Here is a 13916-nt window from a genome sequence, read left to right as displayed (position 1 = left end):
GCTGGGTCCAGGATAATCAATAAAAGCTGGTGCAGTAGTGAATTAAGTTTAAAAACCAGGCTTTGGACTCGTGAATCCTGACTCTAACACATACTAATTCTGTAAATTTGGGCAAGTTACCTGACTCCTTTGAACTGTATTTCTCTCGTCTATGAAATGAGAAGTATTAACAGTGCCTCTAACATAACAGTATTTTGAAGATTAAATGAGATATTTCATGTAAAGCTTTCACTACAGTGCCTAGTTCATATTATACCCTTGGTAAATGCTAGCCATTTTTTCTTGTATTTACTATTTATTCTTCCCATTTTCTAGATGATAAAATTGAGGCACAGAGAGGTTAAGTAATTTTCCCAAGGTCGAACAAGTGGTGGTGCCAGAATTCAAACCAAGCAAGTATGATTTCAGAGTCAGTACTTCTGACTCTGAATTACTAAACTTTAAGGGAAAATACTGAGAGATTTGAATACATGATTTAAAAGCCGTATAGAGAAACATCACATAGAGTAAAAGATAAATGATAATGGAGAAAAATCATGCCACATGTGTAACAGATAAAGCTTTATTATCCTTTACAGAACAGTTTCTCAAATGTTCATTTTGAGAAATGCTAGCTATTTTTGTTAATAAAGTATGTCCAAGAAGTAGTTTTCCCCTTTTTGCTTGAAAACCTCCATTGCACAGAAGGTCATGTTTTCGGTAGCTGCATTCTTGCAACAAGTCATATTGAGTTAAAAGTCATTTATAATTACTCCCTCTAAGTCTACTTTAAATATTATGTTACTCGTATTTTTTTCAGCCCTACACCTCCCATTTCCCCCACCTCCCAATATTTTGTAGGCTTCACAGTTGTTTTTATTACATTTCATCTCGTTTAGTCTTATCCTGCCAGCTGATATAGGATGAAAATGTGGATGGGTTTAAAAAGCATTTGTTTAAACCTATGGATTATAAAACCAGAATGGGTTATGAAGTCGTGTTATGGGGAAATCAACGACTTTTTGAAGTCATAGAGTTCATTCCTTCAACAAATATTAAGTTGCTACATGTGTCAGTCACTGTTCCAGGTGGTACAGTGAGCAAAACAGAGGATCTCCCCTTGGAGTTGACTTATTGACAGGGAGAATATAAGTCAAGGAGGTGATCTCGGATGGTGATAAGTGAGAAAATCACAACTGAGCTCTCAAGAATGAACCAGCTGTGTGAACTTCTGGGGAAAGAATGCCCCAGGTGGAGGCAACAGCAAGAGTGATGACTCTAGGGTGAGAGAAAGCCTGGTACATTGAAGGAGCAGACAGGAGGCCTGAGTAGGAGAATGTAAGTGAGAGACAAGGCTGAGAGAGTTGGTCACGGCTGGGTTACACTGGGCTGGTAAACCATGGTAAGGAGGTATTCTGGGTTTTTTTTAAACATTAAATCTTGTATTTTTATTTAACTTCTCAGGAATTTATGTTGTTTCCCAAACTAGAATGAGGAAGGAATGTGGGATAAAGGGAAACACTCAGACTTAGAAAGTCCCAGGTTCTGATTGAGATCCTGTCACTTTACGTATATCTTCTGAGCCTCGGTTTCTTTTTTTTTTAATTTTTATTGGAGTATAGTTACTTTACAATATTGTGTTAGTTTCTACTCTACAGCAAAGTGAATCAACTACGCGTATACATATATGCCCTCGTTTTTGGATTTCCTTCCCATTCAGGACACCACGGAGCACTGAGTAGAGTTCCCTGTGCTATACAGCAGGTTCTCATTAGTTATCTATTTCATACATAGTAGTGTATATATGTCAATCCCAATCTCCCAGTTCCTCCCACCCCCCCTTCCCCCTTGGTATCCATATATTTGTTCTCTACAACTGTGTCTCTATGAGCCTCAGTTTACACAGATGTAAAATGGAGATGAAACCAGCCCTGTTACATGGCAAGAGACCTACATTTTATTTATTTATTTTGGGGGGTGGGGGTGAGTGGGTAAAGTACATTTATTTTCTTCTATAGGTGTTTCTTTTTCAAAAAAAACAAGGAAAAGGAGAAAAAGCTCCAGCACCCAATGTCCACTGGGCTTTAGTCCATGGGGAGGAGGTGCCCCACGTGCCTGGCCCCTATGCTGACCCCGCCCAGGGCGGAGGAGTGCCACAGCTTCAACAGGGTGAAGCTGGAGAAGGAGTTCTGAGCCTGGATCTCTCTCTCCTGGGTCAGCGCCAAAAGGAAACCTTCCCTCAGCAGCTCCCAGCTCTTCCACACAGAGCCCACACACGGGATGGGGAGACCAATCTCCTGTTGGAACAAGACTGGGTCAGTCTCAGGCAACACTGCCACAACATGTCTGCCCAGCATCTCCCTAGCCTTCCTGAAGATATAACAGGAAATGGGATCTCCCTGCTGAGCACCTTCTGCAACTTTCCTGCAAAACCCAGCAAACCTGCATTTATCAAAGTCCCTGTACAGGTGGGTGAGGATTCCTAGCCGATCTGGCACCTGGAAATAGTTGAACATGGCCTGTTGGACACAGCCCCTGTCATGAGGAGCCGCCTCTATGTTGTCGGTGGAGTCAAACACTATTTTCACTGCTTGGTGTGCAGTCCAGTAGGCTGAGCCCTCATCTCCCATCATGTGGCCCCAGCCACCGCGGCCGCTCTCAGACCCATCGGGGTTGCTGAGCCTGCAGTTGGAGCTTGTCCCAGAGATGAGCACGATCCCACCACCCGGCGTTAACAGTGGCGATGGAGCCGGCGGCGTCGGTGGTGATTAAGTAGCTTTCACTCAGGTAGGGAAATCTGTCCCTCAGCTCCTCCATCAGGATCCGCACGACGTCCTCCTGATCCCCACCGCTCAGGAGGGATAAGCCCAGGCTTCGTAGAGGCACCAGAGATCCACCCCTGCTTTCCGTTTGGCCCCGTTCACCGTCTCGTTGATCCTCTCCACACACTTGTCTGTCCCGGTCAACCAGTGGTTTGTGCTGAGTCCTTCCACTTCTGGCAGGATCTGCACATCCTCTGAGAGTAAAAGGACCTTGGATCGTGTGCCTCCCCCCTCTACACCCCCGTAGAGCGCGGCCATGCTGCCGCTATCGCCGCCGCGGATCCCGCCGTTTGCTTTGTACCCACATTTTAATTGGTACTTATTTTAATAACCTAATTTAAAAATCTGGGATCGTATTTAAAATATGAAATACACCCAGGCTGCATGAATATAGTTCAACAGGATCAGAAGCATTGACTGTGATTTTTTTAATACAGTAAAATAGTGTAAATCATACCCACACATATACACATGCACACACACACCAGATTCCTGTGAAGATTAAATGAGATAATAAATGTGAAATGGAAGGTATTCCGTTTTTTTGTGTTTTTTTAATCCTTAATTTTTTTAAAAATAAATTTATTTATTTTATTTATTTTTGGCTGTGTTGGGTCTTCGTTGCTGGATGCGGGCTTTCTCTAGTTGCGGTGAGCGGGGGCCACCCTCCGCTGCGGCGCAGGGGCTTCTCACTGCAGTGGCCTCTCCCGCTTCAGAGCACAGGCTCTAGGCACGCAGGCTTAGGCAGTTGTGGCACGTGGGCTCAGTAGTTGTGGCATGCGGGCTCCAGAGTGCAGGCTCAGCAGTTGTGGCTCACGGGCTCAGCTGCTCCACGGCATGTGGGATCTTCCCAGACCAGGGTTCGAACCGGTGTTCCCTGCATTGGCAGGTGGACTCCCAACCACTGCGCCACCAAGGAAGCCTTGTGTTGTGTTTTGATTTTTGTTTTTATGATAGGCTGAATAAGTAAGGGCCCTCCTAAATTATCCATGTCCTAGTCCCCGAACCTGTAAATATGTCACCTTACGTGGTAAAAGAAACTTTGTAGATGTGATTAAGTTAAAGATCTTGTGATGGGGCGATCATCCTGGGTGACCTAGGTGGGCCCAGCGTCATCACAAAGGTCCTTATAAGAGGGAGGCAGGAGGATCAGAGAAGGTAAGGGAGGCGCCACAAGCCGAGGAATATAGGACGCTCTAGAAGCTAAAAAAGGCGAGGAAACAGACTCTCCTCTGACGCCTCCAGAAGGAACACAGCCCTGTTGACACCTTGATTTTACACTTCTGATTTCCAGAACTGTAAGAGCATGCAGTTGTAAGTCACCAAATTATGGTAATTTGTTACAGCTGCAATAGGAAACTCGTATAGGTTTCTAATTCTAAAATGTGGTCGGGGGACTTCCCTGGTGGTCCAGTGGTTAAGACTTCGTCTTGCAATGCAGGGGTTGCAGGTTCGATCGCTGGTCGGGGAGCTAAGATCCCACTATACCTCAGGACCAATAAAGCCACAACATAAAAAAAAAAAGAAGCAATATCGTAACAAATTCGCTAAAGACTTTAAAAATGGTCCACATTGGGCTTCCCTGGTGGCGCAGCGGTTGAGAGTCTGCCTGCCGATGCAGGGGACACGGGTTCGTGCCTGGGCCCGGGGGGATCCCACATGCCGCGGAGCGGCTGGGCCCGTAAGCCATGGCCGCTGAGCCTGCGCGTCCGGAGCCTGTGCTCCGCAACGGGAGAGGCCACAGCAGGGAGAGGCCCTCGTATTGCCAAAAAAAAAAAAAAAAAAAAATGCAGTTGGAAGCTATTGAAGGGTTTTAAGCAGGGGAGTGATGGGATTGTATTTTGTTTTTAAAAGAATGGGTTTTGGAGAGGCAGAAAGGGCATCAGGGAAGCCATTTAGGAGGTGGTGGCAGTAATCTCAAAAGAGACGTGACAGAGGCCCAGATTAAGGTGGTGGCGTGGGATGGAGAGGACCGAACAGATTTTGGTTACAGAGTCAGCAAGAATTGCTGATAGCATGGTTGTAGAGGTACAGGAAAAAGGAAATCAAGGGTGATGCTGAATTTGGGCTTATGCAGTGGGGTGCCATTCATTGATATGGGGAAGACAGGACCAGAAATAGACTTGGGGGAAATTATGCATTCTGTTTTGGACATGTCAAAACTTGAGATGCCAATTAGACATCCAAGTCTATGTCGAATAAGCAGATGAATAAATCAGCGGAAGTCTCAGAGGAGAAATCATCTGCGTGTCCCCTCACCCCGGATAGGGCTTGCCCTCTCGCAGAATTTCTCCAGTGCCGCCGTCACTAACAGACTACCCGACTGACTGAACTTGACCCAGGGTGGCATTTCATTCCACGTCTTTATTTTTTATCCTGGGCTCATCTTTCATCGCCTACTCCGTGAAAGCTGAATGAGCAATTAGCAGAGTCTAAAATGAGGCCCAGTATGTTTGATAACTAAAGAGCGATGGAAAACAATTTAGATTAATTTGGGCCCCAAATATGGACAGTTATTTAGTGCTTTTTCAGAGAGCTAAATGGATTTCATGAATTTTAATTGATGTTTAACTTTTAATTGTGTTCATGTGGGGTGGCCAGTTGGAACCATGCCTAATAAGACTGATGAGTGTACAGACATTTGCATGCAGCTTGCCTTCCAAGGGCCAGCCAGGGAGAGAAAGGCTTAAAGTAACAGGAGGAAAACTGCACTGAATGGATAATCTTGAAACACACTTATTTTGAGAAAAATGAAAAACTGTCACATATTTTGGTTTTCTATTCATCTTAAATAATATGAGGTTTACTATTATTTCCTCTTGGTATTACTGTTATTGATTTTTCCAAGAAAAATGAACTTGTATTTTAAAAGGAGCTAGGTTGTTATTTACAATGGCAAGAATTCTGATTTGCATAAGCTTATGGTTCAGTTTGTGAGCCAGATCAACAAAATGTTCACTGAACATCTTTCCTCTGTGAAGTACTTTGCTAAGCACTGAAGGGGGTACAGTAATTAGGATGCTTTTTGGCCAACTCATTGACTTAAGCAATAAAGAAATGTGTTGTCTTACATAAGAAGAAGTAGGGCAGCTTCCAGGCACAGTATGTCCAATTTCTGCTGTCTTCTGTGATTCTCATGCCTCTGCCCTCCTATTTTGGCTTCATCTTTAGGTCAGGAGCAAGATGACTGCAGTGATTCCAGGCATCACATCCAGATCTGCTAATATCCAAAGGAAATAGGAGGGTTGTCTCTTCCTTGAGTGTCTGAACTATGAAACAGTCTTTCCTAGAAGCCCCTCAGCAAACTTTCCTCACATCGCATGCACCAGGATTGGGTCCCATTGTCCATTTGTAAGCTAGTCACTGGCTGAGGAAATGGAGTTACCATAATTGGCTCAGGCCAGGGGTTGGCAAACTGCTGCTCCCCACCTGTTTTTTTTTTATGACTGAAATGTAATTGGCATAAGCCATGCCCAGTCATTTACAAAATTGTTTCACAGTACAGCAGAAGAATTGAGTAGTTGCAACAGAGATCTTCTGGCAAAGCCTAAAATATTTACTGTCTGCCCTTTACCGAAAAACGGCTGACCCTTGGCTTTGACTAATCATCTGGGATGTATGGGTGTTGGAGAGTCAAGGACAGCAGTCACTCTAAACACAAAAGAAGTGTAGGATGTGGTCCTATTCCTCAAAGAGATTACTGGGGAAAATGATACTGTAATATGTTAAGATTATCTACAGTTGCTGGTTACAGTTTACTACACAAATGAAATGTCTCATAAATGCTTATAATTGGAAGGCATCTTCCCTTCCACTACAAAGTAGGGTGAAAAAAGCCTCTGCATCCATTTATCATGCTTCATTCCAAAGAAATTATAAAAATGAATCTCAGATAAAGAACACCTAAGGACTTAAAAGCATTTTTTTTAATCTAGGAAGGTATAGTAATAGTATTAAAAAAGCAAGTTTATGCAGTTTTAAGAAATCATGCACGAAAGGAGGAAGAAGCAGTAATGTTAACAAATAGCCCAGTGAAGGCACTTCTCAACTCTTATTTTGCATCCCTTATTTCCTTTATCGCAATTGATCTAAAGACCGAAAAGAGCAGAGCAAGCATGTTTCAAAGATTAATGGATAGGCGACACAAGGGACCCTTGTGGTGTTAGAACTGTTCGTTCTGTATCTTGACTGGATACATGATTCTACACAGGTAATGATGTACAGAAGTTCACACACACACACACACACACACACACACACACAATGAATACAAGTAAAACTGAGGAAGTCTGAGGAAGACAGGGTGATTTATCGATGTCAGTATCCTGGTTGTGATATTATACTACAGTTTTGGAAAAACCATTGGGGGAAACTGGGCAAAGTGTACAGGGGTCTCTATCATTTCTTACAACTGTATGTGAATCTACAATTATCTCAATAAAATTTTCAATTAAATAAAAGATAAATGAGTTAAAAGGACACTGAAACCCTGGATAGGTGGAGAGATGGTAAGAAAGCCCAGTCCGATTACATCCCAGATGTAAGGGAGCTGACCTTAGGGCAACTATTAGTAAATTTTGAGAAGTTGTGGAGAATAGGAGCATTGCCAAAAAATGGGAAAATCCTGTTCCATTTTTCACAGATCGTCTTTCACATTTCTCTTAATCCCTGACAAGTTTAGAATAGATTCTCAAATAGATGACAGTAATTAGAAAAAAAGAAAGAGATCACTAGGAGGGCTCCCTTGGTGGCGCAGTGGTTGAGAGTCCGCCTGTCGATGCAGCAGACACGGGTTCGTGCCCCGGTCTGGGAAGATCCCACATGCCGCGGAGCAGCTGGGCCCGTGAGCCATGGCCACTGAGCCTGCGCGTCTGGAGCCTGTGCTCCGCAACGGGAGAGGCCACAATAGTGAGAGGCCCGCATACCGCAAAAGAGAAAAAAAAAACAAAAAACATTCATTGTGGTAACTTGACTCAGAGAATAATATAGAGTTACTGAATCTTAATTTCAACAAAGCACTCACAAAATCCCATTTCGAATTTTTGAAAATAAGATTGTACAATTAGCTGGAGATAGCCCAGTGAGTGATTTTTGCTAGAGAATGTTGATTCTGTTGGTTTTAGGCCACACAAAAGGAAGGGTAATAGCAAAGAACCATTTTTATTAGGAACTTGGGAAAAAACATAGAGCCCATGGTCAAGAGACTCTCCTTTTGATTAAAAGGAGACTTCATTATGATAAATGGTAATTTAGTTTCAGAATTATATGGAAGTGCTGGAATAATGGGCCCAAACTAATAAAACTAAAAATATTTTTTAAATTAAATAGCAACAATTAGTCCTATATTTAGGTTTAAAGGAATAATCATAAATATGCAAGATGAAAGAGGAACAGCTTCATGGCAGTTCATGTGAAAAAAAAAAACCAAAAGAAAAACCCAGAGGGATTTAATTGATGCTGTCATTGGCATAGCATGCAGACAGCTGGGAGTCACCCAGGACTGACTATGGGCAGGGCCTGGGAGAGAGTGAGAGGTTGGATTGGGGCGGAGTGGGCAGGGGAGGTCAATGGCCAACGGAGTTGTATCCAAGGGAATGACCTATGACTGGATTTTGAAGTATCCAAGCTATAATGGACAGAGTTCCTTTAAGATGAAGAAAATGGTATCAGAAGCAATAGACGAGAAGGGCTGGTAGGAATTAGGTGGAGGTTCAGGATGGGACTCCAGGCCCAACTCTCAGGGCTGCAGGAAGAAGTGAAACATTTCAATAAGGCCAAGGGATGGAGCTGCACTGGGGAAAGTATACCAGGGTTAGGGGCACATCTTTGGAATCTGCAGAAATCTTCTGTATCCGCTGCCCCCCTTTCTTCCTATGCGTGCCTGGGACAGGTTACTTGACATTTCTGAGGCTTGGATTTTGCGTCTGTTCAATGGGAATGGTAATAAAATCTGCTTCCCAGAATTGTTGGGAGAATTGAATGTGGTTTACTAAATGCTTAGTGCAGTTACTGAATTGTTTTGTAGAAGTCCTGTCAGGCACTCTAGGCTCTATTTACAGATAGGGGAGCTGCAGACAAATTCCAGAACATATTTACCTATTAAGAGGGATTTCCTATTGCAGTGACTTTGAATCCTGTCTGTACATTAGAATCATGGGAGCTTTTTAAAAAATACTGATTTTTAAAAGATACTCAGATCAATTGAACCAGAATCTCTGGAGTTTTTAAAGCTCTCCAGATGATTCTAATGTGCAGCCAGCATTGACAGCCATTGTCTTACTGTATCATCAATCCTGGTTGTCACTGACTCAGAGCCTCACTTAATCTGGAGGTGGCCACCCCGCTGGAGACAACTGGGTGGGGCTGTGGCCAGTGGCCAGTGACAGTCAAATCTGATCTAGAGATAATGTGACAGAGAAGGGAAGCTGCTAAAAATCAAACCCATAAGCACATTGACTAATATCATCCATCCTGAAAAGCACTGCATAGAGCAGAGAAAGCACAGGCCCCCTGAACTCTGAACTGATCAAGGCACATGTAGAATGTTGATTCCATTTCAGGAGGACTCAGATGAGAGCAGACAGTCTTTTCCAGGGCTTTGGAGTGAGCTGGGAAGGGTAGCAGTGTCAAGACAGGCAGCCTATGTCCAGGCACTACTGTCTGCGGGAGCAGATCACAGGCACAAACGTTTGCTGTGAATTAGCAGTTTGGGAAGAACACAGTGGATGGAGGGGAGAAGATACTTCAAGTCCAGAGAGAAGAGCAAAGGGTCAAAAGCTGAGTTTGGATGAGCATTTGTCATGCTGCTGAGATATGAACATCAAAAGGTAGAAACAGAGTTGCCTGACAGAGATAGAACATGCATGTGTTGTTAAAAGTCAGTTGAGAAATAAATTCCGAAGACACTGAGCAATTGGCACACTTCCCTGGGTCAAGGGCATATTCTCAAAGCTGCAGCAGAACACGCAGTAGGAGGTGAGCAGGGGGATGAAAAGAACGGAGACCGTGTCCAGTGAGCAGTAGTTAAAGACCTGAGGATGTTGAGCCTGAAGAAGGCAGGATGGCTGAGCGGTACTTGAAATGTCAGCTTGTGAAAGGGTGTTTTGGCCCACGGGTAGACATTACAGGGAATCAGACTTTTGTCCAGTAGTAAGAAACTGTTTTGGCATCAGGAATCGAAATTAGAATAAGAGTATGTTTTGTGAGATGGTGAACTCCCTGTTACTTAGATGTATTCGAGCTGACACAGTAGAAGAGTTACTAGTATGAAGTGGGGAGGGGGGGGAAGTACGTGGGCTTCAAGTCCCCCACTCTTATTTCAGCAGGTCTAACCCAACTTTCATTTGTTTAAGGTATGTGGTGCATCATAGGATGTTATTTTTTAAAGGGTTATTGCCCCTCTCCCCAAGTATGAGAAACTTGGGTTGTTATGGTTCTTTGATTTCTATTATAAGGAAAGAAACCATGACAAATATTTGGACAACTGAGGGATACTTGTTTGTATAACCAACCAAGAGATTCAAACATTTATGTAAATAAGGACTATGTTTTTTTTTTTTTAATTTGGTTGCACCAGGTCTCAGTTGCAGCAGGCAAGCTCCTTAGTTGCAGCTTGCTGGCTCCTTAGTTGCGGCACGTGGGCTCCTTAGTTGTGGCAGGTGAACTTCTTAGTTGTGGCATGTGAACTCTTAGTTGTGGCATGCATGTGGGATCTAGTTCCCTGACCAGGAATTGAACCTGGGCCCCCTGCATTGGGAGTGCGGAGTCAACCACTGCGCCACCAGGGAAGTCCCAGGACTATGTTTTTTAGTGCCATGGAGAGCCTGTAAGTTTGCTTTTCTTGGTCTCATACTTTGGGAAGCATTGTTGGGTATTCTGTCTTTAAGCCTTTTTAAGCTATTTCAATTCAACAAATGATTTTACTACCTAACAAATGTGAGGCCATCATCCTGTGTTTTATCTATTGAAAACCTTCTCTTCCCTAAACTTCTACGTATTGGAAATTAATCTCAGCATCGGCAGCATCTTCTACATTTAAAAAGAGTCACAGCACAGCAAATATAAACAGTGATGGCAGTGGACATCTATTGGTTGAACCCCAACATGATTTCTGCTTTCTATCTTCTTTCTATCTAGCCCCCATTGCCATTTAGGGAATCTGTGAGTTTCTGGGGAAGCTGACTGTACCTTGATTAGGCGGTAGAGTGTGTGTGTTAGGCTAAGCTAGTTTGTATATTATATCCCCCTTGCCGCTGTGCGGGCAACATCACATGACCTGATCTAGACTGATCAGAGCGCATTTCTGGATTGTCACTGAGAAGGCTGGGGTAAAGGAGTATTCTTCTTGTTCGACTTGAGCAAGAAATTTGAGGTCCTGGGAGCTGTAAGTGGTAGCTATCATGCAACTATGATAAGACTAGTTTCAGAATGAGCTGACACTAAGAATGACAGTGGAGAAATAGAGAAAGTTGGGTCTCTGGTGACATCACCTAGCTGCTAGATTAAACTTTGCCTGGAGCCAAAACTACCTCTGGACTTTCCAAATGTATTACTTCCCTTTATATTTAAGCCAGTTTGATTTAGGTCTTCTTTGACTTAGAGCCAAAAGATTCCTTAGTGATCAATATGGTGGTTATTTTGGGGTGGTGGGGTTATAGGTTTCATTTCATCAATTATTTAACTGTATTTGCTAAATTGTTTGCATGGGTTACATTTGTAATAAAAAATAACAAAAAATGTCTACTAACATTTAATCATAGCATCCACATTGTCTGGAAGTTATTTATCTAGGAAAGTAGACATTCTTAATAGGGCTGAACCAAGACCCACAGCTAAGCTAATCTGTCTGTTGCTCCGAATAGATCTCTGATGATACCTTGCACTACTGGTAATATTATACTACTGATAACTCACTGGTTTTTAAATTTACTTTTTAAGCAGTTTTTATATATTGGCCCACTCTTATCTAGTTGTTTTATGGGAGACAGAGAAATATCATCTAATGTAACTGCAGCTTTTACCACTACTTGTTTATTTTTTGAGCAGTGAAGGAACTCAGTGCTGCCATCCATTTAATATTCTCCTCCTCTTGACATGTAAAAAAAAAATACATATTTGTGGTCAATTTAAAATGAATAGATATAACAGTGATATAAAAAATATATATATAATATATATATATATTTATATATAAAAAATAGATAACTAGTAAGGACCTACTGTACAGCACAGGGAACTCTACTCAATATTCTGTAATGGCCTATATGGGAAAAGAATCTAAAAAAAAGAGTGGATATATGTATATGTATAACTGATTCACTTTGCTGTACACCTGAAACTAACACAACATTGTAAATCCAAAAAAAATTTTTTCAAAAACTAATTTGCTGATAGTCAAAAATAAAATAAAATAAATAGATATATAAAAATTTTAAAGTAACAAGTAAGTTACAATAAAATAATAAGATAGGTGGACCCCTATAGAATGGGAGACTTAAAAGACCTTAAAAGATTTATCAGTCAATCACTATATGTAGACCTTATTTGAATCCTGGTTCAAACAAACTGCTAAAAAAAAAAAAAAAACACCCAAAACTTAATTTATGGGAAATTTAAGCACTGGATATTTGAAGTATTAGGGTGATATTATTGATTTTTTTTTAGGTATAATAATGGTATGGTCTTTATGTTTTTAAAGAAAGAGTCTTTGTCTATTAGCAATACATAGTGAAATATTTACAGATAAAATAATATGATATCTGGGATTTGCTCCAAAATAATGCAGGACAGAGGAAGTTCAGGGGAAATATAGATGAAACAAAATTGGACATGAATAGATCATTGGTGAAGCTGAGTAAGGGGTACGTAGGGGTTTATTAACCTATTTATTTTTTCTATCATGAAAAGTTAAATAAAAGTCTCCCCTTCACTGACCCTCTAGTGTTAATCAGCATTAACAATTAGACATTTTTTTCTCAGAAATTTTTCTGTGTATAAATTACAGAGAGAAAGAAGGGTAGTGAAGTTTTTGTTTTGTTTTTATTTAACTAAATAGAGTCACTGCACATGTTGGTCTACAACTTTCTTTTTTGGTGGGGAGGGGAACTTAATATATCATGGACATTTTGCCATTTAGTTTTATATTGGATCAATTGATGATTTTTTTCCCTAAAGTTTTTTGCTTCTGTAACAGTGTAGCTTCTACACCGCAGGGGATAATTTTGGCTTTTTGTGGGGACTGCCTGTGTTTGAAGCCTGGAATTTCTGTGGGCTTTGATCAGAGTTTTCATTGCAAGTCTTGGGCAGCTCTCACTCTTCTGTTTATGAATCTTTCCTGGCATAGGATCCCCATATGAAGCATTGGCCCCAACCCTCTCCATAGGATTTTGCTGTCAGACAGCAGTTGTAAAACCTGTTGGAAACTCAGCTCTCTAATGCCTACTGTTTGGGGGCCAAATATTTGTGAGAGCTAGAAAAAGCATTGTTGAATTCCTATTGCTTTTTTTTGTGATGTTACATAATGTGAATTCTCAGTAACTCATGTACATCGATCCTTAAGAGAGAAGATTTGTGAGAGGATGGTTTGTTTTTTAAAAGAATAGAGTGTTTAAAAAAAAAAAAGAAAAAAAAAAGAATAGAGTGTTTAAAAAAAAAAAAAAAGAATAGAGTGGATGAATAGGTGACCAGCCTCACCTCCATGATGGAGCTGTCTGTTGTTATCATGCTGGGAAGTTGACATAATTTAATTCCACTGCTTCTTGCAATAGCCGCTGTTTTTCATTTCCCTTTTATCCCAATGGGAGAAAGACAATCTAAGCTTGGAATAACTTCTCTTTCTCCCTTACCCTTGAGGATCACAGAGTATATCATGCTTTTCGTGACATATTTTCAAAGTGCTTTAAAATATTGCTATCATCATTTCATTCTCTTATCAAATAGTCTCAGAGTAACTGCTCTGTGCCAGTCATAGCACCCAGCCTTTGGGAGCAGAGAATGCAAGATAAATCAGTTTTCACATCGCTGTCTGGGTGGAAATTCTGAGGTTGGTCATTGAGGAAGGATGGATCTATGATTAGTGTTTTTACATAGGCATGTTTTGTGTATATATACAGTAAT

At 41.5% G+C, this 13916-nt stretch overlaps 1 pseudogene across 1 annotated transcript; it reads right to left on the bottom strand.

Moving 5' to 3' along the window:
- Nucleotides 1-2063: 2063 nt before the first annotated feature.
- On the bottom strand, nucleotides 2064-3071 carry LOC309829758 (N-acetyl-D-glucosamine kinase-like; annotated as a pseudogene). The gene has a single exon. The product of its transcript is annotated as an N-acetyl-D-glucosamine kinase-like (transcript).
- Nucleotides 3072-13916: the final 10845 nt, after the last annotated feature.

Source organism: Grampus griseus, assembly GCF_964374135.1.
Source record: "Grampus griseus genome assembly, chromosome: 11".
NCBI lineage: Eukaryota > Metazoa > Chordata > Mammalia > Artiodactyla > Delphinidae > Grampus > Grampus griseus.
This window is presented reverse-complemented; position numbering and strand designations above follow the sequence as displayed.